Source organism: Leptodactylus fuscus, chromosome 7 (genome assembly GCF_031893055.1).
Source record: "Leptodactylus fuscus isolate aLepFus1 chromosome 7, aLepFus1.hap2, whole genome shotgun sequence".
NCBI lineage: Eukaryota > Metazoa > Chordata > Amphibia > Anura > Leptodactylidae > Leptodactylus > Leptodactylus fuscus.
Window position 1 is genome coordinate 74,871,948 of NC_134271.1, and position 16,965 is coordinate 74,888,912.

The following is a 16,965-nucleotide window of genomic DNA, read 5'->3' on the forward strand; positions in this document are numbered from 1 at the left end:
TGCGGTTCTGTGTGCCCGAAAAAAAACTTCCTCCGGTTAAGGTCACGATACAGAATCACAATAAAAAACTTTTTCAGCACAACAGGCTATCTCCCAATGCCGTACACGCATATGCCGAAAGTTTTTTGTCTGTGTTTACCACTTATTTTTGTTTTGTGTCTGGTGCTATACCAAAGGCATTTTGGATGTTTTAATATTTGAAAATAAAAGTTATTTTTTAAAAGAAAATAAGGAAATAAGACATCGGTTCTGTTGTGCTGAAAAAGTTTTTTATTGTGATTCTATTTCTCATTACGGACTGATAAGTTTTGGGGCTACCAAGGCCAATGTGAAGGTATATTTACATAGTGTCTCCCCACCTTCCCAAGGGGTCCAGCAATGACATCCAGCTAAAATCAATGGCTCTCATTTCGACTGTATTTACACTGAGGATTTTGTGATGGAGTTTTTCATTGCAATTATAAATAGAATATTTCTGCTGTATTTTGAAGGGGGTTTTGCTTTCATGGATACTATACCCTGTGCTCTTGATAGGGGGGGTGTATGGCTGTGGATCCAGACCGAGGGATCCCCCAGTGGACGGAGGACCTAAAGTCACCCTAAAGCTTCTTTCAGAATGGAGCGAACCAATAAAGTAGCGCTCTGGAAGATGGAACATTGAATATTGCCCTGGAGACTACACTTCCCAGCAGGCTTTGCGTGCACAGCTCAGTGGGTGGAGTAAGATGGCCGTGCAGAGTTTCTGAGTCGCTCATGCGCTGAGACCTGCCAGCTGCTGCCAGTGTGTGAGTGGGCACGGAGCAGGCAGCAGTGACTGAGGAGAGGGGCACTGGTCTCAGCGTGGGCTCTGAGCAGGACGCATGGACGTGCAGGTAAAAGGGGCTCTTGAATGGAGGATGATGGCGGGGACACTGAACATATGGAAAGTGCACTTGTTACCCGCCTACTGGGGGAAACAGCTGTGCCCAGGCTGACAACTCCTGGCGTAGTCACTGAGCGGAGCGGCATGGCTGTGTAGTTTGTGGTGACGAACTATGTATATGGCAGTGAACGCCTATAGCATGTATGTCATGTGTCCATATGGCAGGATGTGTGGATGTATATGTCAGCACTGAGGGTGTATAGAAGCCAATATCAATGTATGGTGGAGTGTATATAATTGATACGAGTGTTGTGTGCTTATAAAATCTACTATATATTTATACATATGTGTGTATATATCTCTTGTAGGTGTGTCAGTTGTGAGTTTATATGATGTATATGCTGTTTCCCACTGTAACATACACCGCTGTCGCTATATATTGTAAATTAAGTCTCAGGTGACATGGGAACATCATAAGATGTCATCTGCACATCAGGAATTCCTGCTTTGTATATGTTGTGTATATATTGTGTATTGCGCCATTTTTCAGCACTGTAAGTTCTGTAACAGCATTGTGTCATCTTTGTCCTGCCATTACATCGCATTATCCTGCACCCATGTATGACGCATTATATCAGCTTCTAGTACCAACAACTTCACTAAATGCTCAGAATCCATTAAAAGAGAAACCCATATGTATATAGTGAAACATGTTGTGTACAGGACTCTGTATGTCCCATTGCAGTCTATAGAGCTGAACTTTTGTTTCATTGTATCATCTGAGATGCCTGTAGATAAATAGATACACAGTGATGGGCTGGCACAGCCTTTTAACCCTCTTCCCTTCCTCACTTAGTGCCCAGTGTCACTGTGACATGTCATGCTGCAGGCAGGTGGCACAGGTTAACTCTGCGTTTGCCTGAACTTTCAGTTCTTCATTGTTCCTATTGTTATAACTTTGTATTCATTCTAGGGCAGATTCTGTCACCCGGGGACATGAAACATCAGATATTTTTTACAATCTATTTATAATGTCCTTTCCTTGTTTTCTGATTTATAGGCTTGTGTCTTCTGTGTACAGTCATTACAACGTATCCACTATCAATAAATAGGATTATCAGATTGCCACTTGAGCATCCATAAGTACCATGTATCGGCACAGCGGATGATTCATGGCCCATCAAATCTATACCTGTTATCACTTCCAGGCTACATTGAGACATATGAAAATGAAATTTATTTAGTGCAATTTGACAATATGATTATCATTACAATACTTGTGTCACATAGGATACAAATCCAATAATGTTTGTGGCATGTATCTCTCAAGTATGTAGTCATTTGCGGTATCTAGAATGTCAGGTATAACAGGGGCGCACTTACTTATTTCAGTCTGCATCTTTAATTAGGATCCCAAGTTCTGCAGAGTTGACTCATAGAAAATGACATCTTGAGTCGGCCAGGGATCTCTTCAGTGCATTAATCTGTGTGCAGAATTTGCAGGTGTCCTCCCAAAGGCTCTGCTGCTCCATTAGAGGTCAGCATCTTTTGCATACTATAATGGTTAGATGGCTGTTTATAGATATTATATGGCGTGATGATACAAGGAGGAGGGCAGCAGGTTTTCTATTAGACTCTAGGAGCTTAAAGCTACACCTTTTGGCACCATACATTTAGACAGTCCGCATTAACTCCTTTTTTGCCAGGTTCTCCTGAATTAGATGCCAGGCCTTCCACAAAACAGACTTGACCTATTTTTGCAACGTTACTTTTTCTTATGAGCCAGATAACATTTTGTTGAGACTGTTGGGGGAGGGTGGATTGCTGGGATTACAACCAATCAGTGGCGGCCGGGAGATGCCAGCTTTATCTGCTAATGTCCTTTTGAGAATGCAGAATAGTAATCCCCATTTTAATGTCTTTTAATCCGAATTGTCTGAGTGTTTTCTGGGAGCTTTTTCTGCTGCGTCCAAGGAAGAAAGGTTTTGTGTCCAGCACTGAGGAGAGTAGGAAATAGAGAACAGTGATCTGCGATCTGTCAGCCTCCAGCTGTAGAAAAACTACACTGTAGTTCTGGCTACCACATTGCCAGTCTATATGAGGTAGCCTTTGGCTAGAATCAAGTATATAATGTCATTTAAAACAAAACCCAAATTACATAGAGACAAATACAAACAGGGCGATGGTTGGTTGGATGGCAGTCCAAACCATCAACTCTGACTCCTTTATTTTTCCACAGCCCGGCACTGATTCCTTCATAAATCACGGACAGCCATGATCTTTCAGAAGCAATATACATAACAAATGAACTTCAGTACACCATTTCAGTGTAGAATGATGACTTTGAAAACACATAAAGAATTGCAAATTCCAGATAACTGGGAAAAGAAGTGGAAGGGTTTATTCTCTCCAGAAGACTGCTGTCATAATGGAGGTCTATCAAAGCATGCATAGGTCAGTCTGGTTTGGAAGAATCCAATAGTTTTGTCCATATAGATGTACTGTATGCCTTATGGCGGTATTCACTTTTTTTTTTCTATGCACTAGCATTTAAAACCTTTTTAGATGTTAATATTCCATCCTCTTTGTGTTTTGCCTTACGTAGCCAGTGTGCAGTTTGAATAATATGTTGCCCAAAGTAGGTACCTAGCTTTGTCTGTCCTTAGTGTAGGTTTAGTTTTCAATAACATTATATCCATTTGAATATTCTTGAATTTAAAAAAAGATCAGACTTGCTCATTGGATCTTCCATTTTCGGTAGTTGTTGACTTTGTTATGCACATTGTAACACAACCATACACACTAAATTTCTAATGGCCACTATGCAGCTATCCAATTGATGATGAGACTGGTTGCACAAATGATCTCAACATCCACATTATCAACTAAACTGCCCAATCATGAGATAGTTTAGTTGTGTGTTTTGTTTGTTAATTTTTTTTTTTTTTTTTTAAAAAGGACAGCAAACGAAATGCTGATATTTTCTGCCGTAAATGTCCAGCATGGCTCATCTATTTTTTGACTTACTAAATTATCTACATGTCAGATTGGCCATCGACAAATGTAAATCTTATGGCTTGCTTAAAGTAATGTCTGTTTTTATCAGTGGTTGAAAACTCATTGTGAGGGATTGATCTCTGGATGACAGTAGGTTGTAATCTTTGCTGGTGGTGTAAAGGGAGTCATTCACCAGAAATCTCAACCCAGCCATAGTGGATTACAGGAAACATTATGCATATCTTCAGGTAGTCCACTACAGCACCATTTCCTTGACAAATCTATTTTTATGAATATAAAAATCTCAGGTATGCCAGAGCCTCCAAGACCTTTGTATGCAGGCTTGAAAACTGAGGCCTTTACATGTCTCCATTGTGCTTGAGTCTCATTTCTATACATGTTATGTTTTTTGGGCTATCTAAAAGTATCTTAGTGATCACGATAAGGTCTCTTCTACAATGCACTGTTGCTGGTTTGAAATGCTAGGGGTAGCACTGAGGCTTTGCAGCATTGGCATCTTGCAAACTTATTCCTGCGTTTGCAACATGTCCATGCATTTTCTCCCTGTGTTTGCATGGGTTTTCCCCGGGTACTCTAAAATATACAGGTACTGCAAAAAATATACTGATAGGTGATTTGACTTCTAGTAAAAGAAATTAACCCTTGTTGGTGTCGGCGATGAGTGCCTTATGGCAGCCACTAACTTCCCTACACCAGAATGCTCTCTTTGCTTTGACTCTCCCATCAGAAAAGTGCATTACAAATGTTCGTCATTGTCACTTACTTGAGAATATGTTTGTTTGTTTTTTTTAAAACTTGTTGTATTGAAAATTATATAACAAAGCAAATAATGCAATCAGGAAAAGTACATTCACAAAAGAGCGTAAAGTACAGGAAAAAATCTTAAAGAGAGATATGCCACATCACCATCCCATCACGGCCCAAACCCACCCTCCACATCAATGGCACAATAATGAACAAAATATCTCAGCGTCAGTAGTCACATGTCATATCAATAAAATGGGCCACGGACCTATCTGGCAGACGTCCCTTATCAGGACGTAAAGGCGTCCAGCGCTGAACGCATTGAGGGGGCAGAGTATTGGGTTGTGGGGGAATCGCACCACGCTCCCCATACCTTATTAAATTTCTTGGGACAGCTCCCTCCCTTTATATATAATTTGGTTAAATGGAAGAATCGAATTAACCAGCTTCCGCCATTGGGATAGCGATGGAGACTGTGGGGCCATCCATCGTAAGGCATTCCCGAAGAAAAATTTGGGTATGATGCTGCCACACCTCCTCTTCCAGTACGCCAAACAGGCAGACTACAGGAGAAAATGGGACAGGGCGATCCAGGACATCCGCCAAGAGGTCCACAACCCCCCTCCAAAAGGTTTGTATAATTGGACAACGCCACACCATGTGCCAGAAATCTGCGCGAGGACACGGACACCTAAGGCAATTCGGGCTAGGCAAATGACCCATCTTGTGCAAACGGGCCGGGGTCAGGTAGCACTGATGTAAGATAAAAATTTGAATTAGTTTATTATTAGCCGAAGGTGAAATGTATAAAGGAGACTCCAAAATATGCATGAGAAAATGTTTAGTTGTCAATTAGAAAAAAAACCTATGTAAATACTCCCCTCACCTTGAAAATGCAGTCTAATCTGCAGGCAGCATGTTTCACAGCAGGTGGAACACATTGATAAGTAGCTTTGTAGGAAAAGAAAACTTTTTTTTGATTTTTGATCTATTCCTGCTGTTACAGTGCAACAGCTTTGTACTCGTGGTGGGTGGGTATGATTGGCGCACACCTCTAGTTTCTAGATATATACAAAAATGTACCCATTCACTGAACACAAGCTATGGGATAGCCTAGACATTGTCACAGGTTGTGATAAATTTGAGTGACTCCAGGTAAAAGGCTTTGGGTCACACTTATCCCACGCTTAGCTTGCTTGGCAACTGTCATGATTTTCCTGTCAGACCACATAGCTTTCTTGCATTATCCCTTGTAGATTGCAGGTCCCCAGTACATAGAGGAGGGGAGATCAATTTGTCACAACCTCCCCCATGTAGTTCAGTGTTAATCATTGTTTCCAGGTGCCAAGAACCCTCGTTTTTACATAACATTTAGAGCCAGGAAAAGGGTAGGAAGAAGTCTGTGACCAGTGTCGGAACTGACAACATAGTGGCATGACATTAGTAGGTCCAGTCCCCGATCCCCATTATGCATTATATTATGCGGTGGCTGCATTATGGCTTGCACTTTTAAATCTGCGATTACCTATTGGTTTATTCCAACAGGTCACTCACTGATTCCCGCTTCTGTCCAGGCTACCTGCTCTTCGGCTCCAGAAGCGCTACACGTTATTTCTTGATGCTGAGCAATATCCGGGGATCATGTCCTGGTATTGTGTAGTATGCAGTAGCAGTTTTGGGCCTATGCGGAGGCAGGTCTGGACAGGAGCAGGGATTGGTGAGTAAATATGTGTGGACCAATAAAGGGGGTGTTATACCGTGTGGGGACCTGTAAGAGAAGCAAGTGTTGTATGTGCAACTTCTGATTTCTCTGGGTCAATAGTAGTCCTCCATAGTAAGGAGTTGCATTTTTTTCATGAATTATTATTATTTATTTACTTACTAGTCAAAATGGGATCTTTTGATTAGCTGAAAAGAGAAGTCTTGTTGATTTTGGGGTTGCTCTTCGTTCACGTGTCATAGACTTCTTCCAGTTGGTGTCCTTTCTGTTTAAGTCAGATGTGACTCTTCTGCATATAAAGCTGATAATGAAGTGACAGATTCAGGCACCCAAGTGTTCACTGTATACAGAAATGTGAGTTTTATGGAATCTCCCTGGCGCAGATAAGATTGAGAGAGAAGAAAGTTTCTGCTTCACTTTCCAGGAAGCAAGTAAATGAGTCTGTGAGGAGTTATACTGTGCAGGAGCAGATGAAGATCCTTCATCCTGAACTGTCACATCAAAAGCAAGTTAAAGAAGCTAATAAAAGCAGGAAATAACACAAAAGAATGGAGGAATCCCCATGGCTGATGCCCATTCATCCTTCATCATACGGCTGTGCCATTAAATGGCTAGTTCAGAGCTCCTATAGATTCCAGCCAAGGATAATGCATGACCTGAGAATCATTGGGTGTACCAGTGGTGTAACTACCGCCATATCAGCAGAGGCAGCTGCCACAGGGCCCGGGATATTAGGGGCCCGGTGACAGCCGCTACCACTGCTATCATTATACTCGGGGGTCTTTTCAGACCCCCGAGTATAATGATTGGCGAACCGGGAGAGGTAAGAAACACAAACACTGTTACTTACCTCTCCACAATCCGTGCAGGCTTCGGCCTAGTCGTCTGACATCTCCTGACCCCGGCCTGTGTCCTGGGTCATGTGACATCTGACGTCATTGAAGAGCGACTACTTCGGAGGCCGACAGCACAGGAGATGGGAGATAGGTGAGTAACAGAGTTTTTTTTTATGTTTTTCTCCCCCTGGGTCTCCGATTATTATACTCTGGGGTCTGAAAAGACCCCAGAGTATAATAATTGTTTATGGGTGTCCACAGTGGGACATAATACTGTGTGCAGGAGCCACTATGGGGGATAATACTGTGTGCAGGGGCCACTATGGGGGATAATACTGTGTGCAGGGGCCACTACGGGGGACAATAATGTGTGCAGGGGCCACTATGGGGGATAATACTGTGTGCAGGGGCCACTATGGGGGATAATACAGTGTGCAGGGGCCACTACGGGGGACAATAATGTGTGCAGGGGCCACTATGGGGGATAATACCGTGTGCAGGGGCCACTATGGGGGATAATACCGTGTGCAGGGGCCACTATGGGGGATAATACCGTGCGGAGGGGCCACTATGGAGCATGCGTAGGAGGGTGTCGGTCGGGGGGGGGGGGGGGGGGGCATGTCAAAAGTTCGCCACAGGGCCCCACCATTCCTAGTTACGCCACTGGGGTGTACTATGCATTTTGCATCCTTAACCAAAGTGTCAGAAGTACAGTAAAGATTGACACTGGCAGTAGGGAGGAATGCGATATAAGATTAAGATAATAATATTAAAATAAGATTTTTGCACACTTTATTCAAGACTTGACAGCTCCTGTAATTTTTAAGGGTATAAATACTCTGATGCCTTGTCTGGTGGCGTCTGTGTATTTTATGTCTCTCATGTTTGTATCAGTTTCCTCCTGGTGATCTGTTTTACCTCCCACAGTCCTCAGACATACAGGGAAGATAATTGGCTTCTGATGAAATTATCCAGTCGTGTGGATCTTTTGCCTACAGGAGGGAGATGGCTGGGGGGGGGGGGGAGGAGGAATGTTCTTGCATGCACTAAACTGTGGAATATGCCAGAGAATGATGATGATGAAGTATAGATGGGTGGGATTCAAATTTTTAACAGGTTCAATGGGGGGGATGAAGGCAGCGTGAGCAGCACAGTGTGCAAATGTTTTAGGGGAGGCAGTAGGTTTAGCAAATATAATGCATCGTAAAAATTTTCCACACCCCCTTTTGGAGCCCCCTCCCCATACCGTGCCTCTTTATTTTATTATGCTTATTTGTATAGCGCCATCATATTCCGCTTTACAGACATTGATAGTCACTGTCCTATATAGGACTCACAATCTATATTCCCCATCACTATGTCTTTGGGAAGACACTGGAGTACCCAGTGGAAACCCATGCAAACACGGGGAGAACATACAAACTCCTTGCAGATGTTGTCCTTGAAAGGATTCGAACCCTGGACTCCAGCGCTACAAGGCTACATTGCTAATCACTGGGCGACTGTGCTGTCCTCTTGTCTATCATAGTGTTACCTAGCCCCCTAATAAATTATGTCTCTCTGAATTTTATATGGATTATATTATATATACACCTTTCTAATATTAATATGTATCCTTAGGATAGGTCATCAATATTACATCTACAGGGGTCTGACAGCCAGGACCACACCAGATCAGTTGTTTTAAGACCGTGTGGCTACTGGCATGTTAACATTACTGGTCGCTGCACTGTCCTGGAACAGCTGATCTGCAGAGGTCCTGGCTGTCAGACCCCTGCAGACATAAAATTGTTGGCCTGTCATGAGGATATCCCATTGATATTACAAAGGTAGATAACCCCTTTTAAGGTCCATAAAGAGAAATTTGAGGTAAACGTCTGCCTCAGATTGCTCTTTGTTTTCTTGCTCCCAGGCTCCTCATGGTGAAAAGCTGAAACTGAGCTTTCCCTGACTGATTAGGCTTAGATGAATAAGGGTGTCTCGCGCCACAGACTCTGTGGTTGAATCATCAGCAAGATTGTGAGCAGGATCTTATATTTTCTGCAGCTTTCTTCGATCTCTGCCTTCTGTTGAAAACAATGGGAGGCAGAATCGGGGAGAAATCTAATGCTGATTTTGAGGCAAAACACAGTATACAGTATAATGTTCCCCATATAGTGAACTGTCACCCATTCACGATAGTGGTCCCCATAGTGTTTAATTACAATACTTGCCTGTCTAGTCCCCGACCACGCTCTTCCTCTGCTCTGGGTACACCGCTTTGACGTCAAATGTCCCCAGAGCAAGAGGGCCTGATAGTAGAGAGATGTACCGTGCTAATACTCCCCTCTCAATCCTTGCAGCTTGTAGGGTGCAAGCCACTTTAGGCCTACAAGTCAGAAAGTGGTATGGCAGAAAGCCTATGGCTTCCTGCTCTACTAGCAACAAAACTGGGGTTGAGGCTCCTGTTCTTCCTGGACCTGCGATCCATTTAAAATTTTAACAACTGGATCAGCAGAAGGGGCTTCATCCTACCCCTTTATATGGTGTAGGATCTAGTCTCCCTCCAGGCCACCGTATAGTTCAGGTACAGTTATATAGGTCATTTGTCTCTAACCTGCTGCTCCCCAACTTATGATTTATTATAGGGGGCGTTTCCATGTTCGTTGCTGTTTTCCCAACATGCTAGAACAAGTTTTCTGGATTACTGGCATTCATTTCAGTATATGCCACGTACTTGATCCTTTACCATAACTGTGCCATTTTCAGCTGTACTTCATGAGATTTCCTGCTTTTTCTTGTCACCCTGCCTCTTGTCACACTAATTATAATACTGACCACCCTATCAAAGCTGCCTGTCACCTTCCCTGGTACTGCCCTATCTTCTTGTGAGGTGACTCATCCAGTGCATTGTTTGCAGAATCCAACAGCATTTTTATAACCAAGCAGAGAGGATGAGGCGTGCACCCAAACTCCTGAATAACACATCTGCCTAGTTATATAGTGATATGGAATTGTAGTATAAGATATAGTTGGTATTCAGGATCCCTGAAAAGCCATGTCCCATGGACATCCAATTGGTAGCCATTACAGTTCTGATACTGTCACAGCTCTTCCAGACTCTGGATGACAATAATACCTAGTTAAAGGGGCTCTATCACTTGATTTTCGCTATTTTAGATAAACATATGCCTGAATAGCCTGTAAAAAGGCTATTCGGGTCCTGCTAACCGTTTAAGACTCCCCCCCCCCCCCCCCCCTTATCCAGAGCAGGGGCTACAGCTCCCTGTGTCTATCATAGATCTTCATGTGCACAGTAGATCTATGCTATGGTAGAAAAAGGGAGCTGCAGCCCCTGTTCTGTATAATCACTACTTAGAAGACGATGAAGGACCTTGTAGTGACGTCATCACAGGTCCTGTGCCACTAGCAGGGAAGAGATAGTTAGAGGCTGTGAATCAAAGGTAGGAGGAGGGACTTACATTGAGCAAAGGGTTGCACAGGAACGCTCACAGTGCACGGAAGGGCTCATTTACATATACGTTTAAAAGGTAATTCATGAAAACGGGGGGGGGGTGTCTTTTGACAAACGATTAACAGAACCTGAATAGCCTGGTGAAAATCCAGTGATAGAGCCCCTTTAAGCAGCAATGTTTGAAGTGTATGTTTTGTCACTAAAACACTAGATAGTTTTGTTTTGCAGAAATCTTGGATCGCTGGATGACAACCAAAATGGCTGTCATTACAGCTAGTTCACTTGTCACAAAAGTTTCAATCCAAATCTGCTTATGCTAGATTCACACTAGCGTTCAGCTTTCCATTCTTAAGGTTTGCTTGGGGACCCAATGAATGGAAAGCTAATCTGCTTAAAAAAACGATTACCTGCAGGTTATAATGGGGACTGCTGGGTCTCAGCCCCCCCAAAAAACACATTATTTAATCGGGTTTGGGGATGGAAACCCGAACGTATAGCGAGTGCTAGTGTAAACCTAGCCTTAGTTATGCAGCAATAACATAATCCTGGTTATTACTCCATTAATACATGGCATTGCCACCTTACCTTTCAGGAGTTATAACACTAAGGAGATACTACATCATGTTGCTTGTTGTGGCCATGGTGTGGATACATCGCTTGATATACCGGCAAACCCAAAGGGATGAACAGGGCAACGGTCTCCCTCTTTCTACAAGTTAAGCACATTGGGATACATTTGTGAAAGGTGTTTCTTTTACCACTTTATACTGTCACTTTCTCAGACTTGCGAATCTACCTGGATCAGGAGTAAAGTAGGCATTTGTATTATAGATCTAAATTACTACACAGAGTTGCCGTCTGGTCAAGAAGGGCAACAATTCCTATCTTTTGTTTCTTTTAGAGGGATTTTTTTCACTGTTGATTTTGCCGTACAGGAAACAGAACTAGTGTTTCTGTAATAAATGCAAATTACAGGAGGTGTCAGGAAAGCGGAATGTTAGCTGCTGAACCGGAAAAACTATGTGAACAAGGAATGAGGAATCTGAGATTTGAGGGAAAAAATGGGTACTAACGGACAATGCTGCTTCATCTGGTATCAGTGCTTCTATCTCTGATAATGGGAATTGACATTCTACAAAAAACTAATCAATAGCAAACCCATTTTAAAGGTAGTGTGTCACCAGAACCTGGAATATCAACCCAGCCCTGCAGATAGGTAGATTAGGATCAACTGAATCAAACAGCATACCCCCCTCACAAATTGGTGACTCTGTTGCTGTGATTTAGCTTCTTTTTTTTTTTTTTTTTTTTTGCTGTTGCCTCTTTGATGTAATGACAACTCTCTCACTGCTCCAAAGTGTTCACTTGCATCTTGACAAAAATTGAGATGTCTTGGCAACAGATGCACCAATTCAAAATGGGGAACACACAGTTTGATTCAGATGACCCTAACCTATCTATCTGTGCGGTTGGGGTCTGGTGGCTGACTCCCATTAAAGAGCCACTCAGATCCAGAGATGAATTCTCAATTCCACTGGTTTTCTATTGGCTTGACTGCAACCTTTAATATTTCTTTGGCGCTCTCTTTTGCTTCAGTGGCTGTGAAGAGCATGTCTTCTTGTGTTGGCAGCCAGCTCAGTGTGTACACTTGAGGCTTTCTATGTTGTTATCTCACAGTCTGTTCTCCTCCTCTTCGCAGTACACAGAGCTCTGCCATCCTGCTGCTTCCCTCAATTTATCCTCTTGTTACTTCCGGCCTGTGCTGTTTATTCACAGTGACTCATTTCTGTCATCTGATGGAGAATAATATATGCTGGAGATGGCACAAACCTCTCAGTGATCAGTCACTGCAGGGGGTCATTTAGTATTGTACATGCACTGAGTAGTGGGAACTGCTGGGTAATACTGTGTCCCTTCATATTCATATGCACTGTCTTCCAGTGCCAGTCAACCCTAATTCTGTATGTGTGAACAGCATACAATACTACTTTGTCCTAGATGCTGGGTATAATTTTCAGTATCTACTCCTATTCTGTATGTCTGGACAGTGCACAGTACTGCCACTCTTGTCCTGTATACTGGGTGTAATTCTCTGTATATATGGACACTGTATAGTACTGGTTCTCTTGTCCTGTATGCTGGCTGTAATTGTGCGTGTCTGCTTAGTCTATATGTAGTACTACTTCTAGTACTTCTTGTTTAGCAGAGCAGGAACTGGTTAAGCGGCTGGCAAAGGAGTAGAGAACTTGGCATGTTTTCTTTTTCAGTATCTGCTTTGAGCTCTTTGAATCTTGTGGAGTTGGCACTGAACGCAGGTTTTACCAAACAAGATTATTTCTATTTTGCCTTCGGGATTAAGAAATCTAAGACTTACCTTCCTGCCGCTCCACATGCGTCACTTGCATCGGCTACTGTTCGTGTTGTTTTCCTTGGCGCAGGCACTGCCAGGGGTAAGGAGACTCACCAGGTTCAGCATTGTTATCTGAGATTTACTAATTGTTGGGAAACCATTGATCTGTCCTCTTACAAGATGGAAACTGTTGAGTGTGACTAAGAATAAACAGAACCTTGACTTTGAGTCTGTAGGGATTGGAATGACTCAGTTGATTTGATGAAAACACTTTTGCTATTTTGTTTGTTTTTCTTAAAGGGCTACCAAGAAACAAATGCTTACCCCTGGTTATTATATCACAGTCTTAATATCTGCTCTCTGGCATTTCATAGGAATTTATCTGTTCACTTCTAGTGTATAACAATGGGGAAAATTCATTAACTTTTTTTAACGTTTTATTAATTTTTCAAATATATAAAGTAAACAACAGTACAGTAGGCAAAATAAGAGAACAGCAGAGTAAATGAGCACAGAACCAAAGATCATGGTCTTCCGGAGTATAAGAGCTATCAATAACTAACGGGAACAAGTCCAAGCGCAACACTTCAGCATAAAGGGGCCATAATAACATATAGCAATAACAATATAAAAGTAGAAAATAGGAAAAAGGAAGGGGGGGGGGATAGGTAGCGGGGGAGGCAGAAATGGGGAAAATGGGGGGGGGGGAGAGCAAAACGAGCCCTAAATCAAGACGCTAAATGAGAACAAGGACAGTCCATAGAACGCGCTGGAAACACAGCAAATGGTACCATCAACCCTCAGCAGAGGCAGATGCGGCATCTGGGGATCCCGGTCGACTCAGTGGGAGATGCCAAGTCGCCGGTATCTGTATCGCATCTTCCTGCAACGGCATCCATGAAGGAACAGGGATAGGAGAGATATTCAAAGCTTCCCAAAGGCGCGCCAAGTCCTGAGGAATACGAACCACATGCCTCTTTCCATCATGAAGTACCGAAAAGTCAAAGGGAAATAACCAGGCATAGCTAAATCCCTTAGCTCGGAGGTAATCCAAAAGTGGTTTCAACACCCAGCGCTTCTGAAGAGTAGAAGGTGCTAAGTCCTGATACAGCTTTAGCAAGTGTCCCTCATATGATAAATCAGCTGCATCCCTAGCTGCTCGAAGAAGATCCACAGTATGCATATGGGAAAAAAGGACACATACCACGTCCCGCGGCGGGGCCCCTGCACTCGGTTTGGGGCGAATGGCCCTGTGGATCCTCTCCAACTCCATTTTTGAAGCGACATCCTCACCAACTAATGAGGAGAAGATACTGGCTGCAATAGAGGGAAGTTGTTCTTGCATGTAGGTTTCTGGAAGACCCCGTATACACAGATTTCTGCAACGGGAACGATTGTCCAAGTCCTCCATCGCTAAATAAGTGTAATTGAAGTGGGCGGCATGGGTGACCAGGCGTTCGGACACGGAGGAGGCCACATGCTGCAGCTCTCCCTGACAAGCCTCCAACCTATCTACTCGGTGGGTGATATTAGCAAAGTCCACACGAAAAGCAGTGAGCTCTTTCAGCACAGGAGCCATAGCATTCGAAAGAGACTGAGACAAAGGACAGTGCAAACGAACACAATATAGTTACCTGAAGAGCTGCCGGGTGTTCTCTCTTCTGTTCACTGCGCGCGCTGATGACTTACGTCATCACGCCCGTGCTTTTTCAGAGGTCACACTCTGTAGTCAGTGTAGGCCGCGTAGTACGCGTGGCCTACACTGAGCTACACTGACAGCTTTCAGCTGGATGCGCATTTGCACAACCAGCTGAAGGCAGCGATCGCTCACTAACGGGGAATCCTGCATTGCATTCGCCGTTAGTGAGCGATCAGGGCGACAGCACGCGTGCCAGCAGAGGGGGCTCTGCGTGCCCTCTCTGGCACGCGTGCCATAGGTTCGCCATCACTGATCTAGGAGGACATTCTGGTACCATTCTTTATTCATGGCTGTGTTTTTAGGCAAGACTGTGAGAGAGCCGATTCCCTTGGCTGAGAAGCAATCCCACACATGAATGGTTTCAGGATGCTTTACAGTTGGCATGAGACAAGACTGGTGGTAGCGCTCACCTCGTCTTCTCCAAATAAGCTGTTTTCCAGATGTCCCAAACAATCGAAAAGGGGATTCATCAGAGAAAATGACTTTACCCCAGTCCTCAGCAATCCACTCCCTGTACCTTTTGCAGAATATCAGTCTGTCCCTGATGTTTTTTCTGGAGAGAAGTGGCTTCTTTGCTGCCCTCCTTGAGACCAGGTCTTGCTCCGAGAGTCTCCGCCTCACAGTGCGTGCAGATGCACTCACACCTGCCTGCTGCCATTCCTGAGCAAGCTCTGCACTGCTGGTAGCCCGATCCCGCAGCTGAAACACTTTTAAGAGACAGTCCTGGCACTTGCTGGTCTTTCTTGGGCGCCCTGGAGCCTTTTTGCCAACAAGGGAACCTCTCTCCTTGAAGTTCTTGATGATGCGATAGATTGTTGACGGAGGTGCAATCTTTCTAGCTGCGATACTCTTCCCTGTTAGGCCATTTTTGTGCAGTGCAATGATGACTGCACGTGTTTCTTTAGAGATAACCATGGTTAACAGAAGAGAAACAATGATGCTAAGCACCAGCTTCCTTTTAAAGTGTCCAGTGGTGTCATTCTTACTTAATCATGACAGATTGATCTCCAGCCCTGTCCTCATCAACACCCACACCTGTGTTAATGGAGCAATCACTGAAACGATGTTAGCTGGTCCTTTTAAGGCAGGGCTGCAATGATGTTGAAATGTGTTTTGGGAGATAAAATTTATTTTCTAGGCAAATATTGACTTTACAAGTAATTGCTGTTAAGCTGATCACTCTTTATAACATTCTGGAGTATATGCAAATTGCCATTAGAAAAACTGAAGCAGTAGACTTTGTAAAAATTAATATTTGTATCATTCTCAAAACTTTTGGCCATGACTGTAGTAGCCAACAGGTTGAAAGCCTTCTGTGCTGCTACTGCTGTTATGCTGCTGGAGATGTGAGCAGGTTCCAGATGCAAGGAGGTGGAGGTGGATGTTGAAAAAGAGGGGGGATATTCCTGAAGAGCCGGGGAGAAGCAATCCCTCTATCCCGAGGAGCTCTAGCAATGACTGAGGAGGATGAACTGCCAGGAGCTGGAATGGCTGGGAAAGTTCCAAGATGGTGGGCCCCATGGTGTGTACTGTAAAAGTAGGCCGCAAATCTCTCTGGGGGCCTAGGGGCTATGAGAATGTGCTATTGAATTCCCTTTTTCGGGGATCCCAGACCGGAAGTGTGTACCTCTAAAGGGAGTGAGTCCTCTGGGAGCTGGAGGCAACCTGGGCACTGGTAAAATGTGAAAACCGCAAAAACAAAATGGCGGCCGTGTCTCCTGGAGTCTGCCTCCGGGCAGTGAAAGTATAGGAGCCGCCGGAAACGAACTGAGCGGTGCCGGGTACCTCTCCCAAGTCCTGGGGTACGATGTACAGGCAGCTGGGAGTTCTATCTCCGCGTGGTAAGCTGCAGTCAGGTAGGCCCAATTATAGAGATGGCGTCCGGGACTGAGTAGGCTGCAGCACTAAAGGTCCCAGCTACGCGGCTGACAGCAAAAATGGTGCCACTGTAGAGCTCCCGGAGGCCTAGGGGAAAGCCTCGGGGTCACCAGTACTTTGGATGGCCTTGTTTGATGCCGTGGAGCTGTGGATTAAGACGGCAGGGTCAGGAACTCTGGAGATGTGCGTCCGCTCTTGGCAATGGCTATAAGATCAATTAAAAAAAAATAACAAATGGGTAAATTAACATCAGCTAGGTTTGGTTAATGTGAATTTGTATGCTGTCCTTTTTTTTTTTTTTCTTGTAATTAAAAAAAACTAATACCAGACTGTCCGTCACTGTCCATTAGCCATAGACATTAATGTAAGAAAAAAAAACAAATCCTGCATCCCTTGTTATTATG

At 43.9% G+C, this 16,965-nt stretch overlaps 1 protein-coding gene across 1 annotated transcript in view; it reads left to right on the forward strand.

Moving 5' to 3' along the window:
• The first annotated feature begins 700 nt into the window (after positions 1–700).
• Positions 701–16,965, forward strand: part of KIAA0513 (KIAA0513 ortholog) — a 55,383-nt gene continuing 39,118 nt past the window's right edge. Inside the window, exon 1 of the mRNA XM_075282164.1 lies at positions 701–872. The gene's annotated coding sequence lies outside the window, so the exon portion shown is untranslated. The remainder of the gene's footprint in view (positions 873–16,965) is intronic.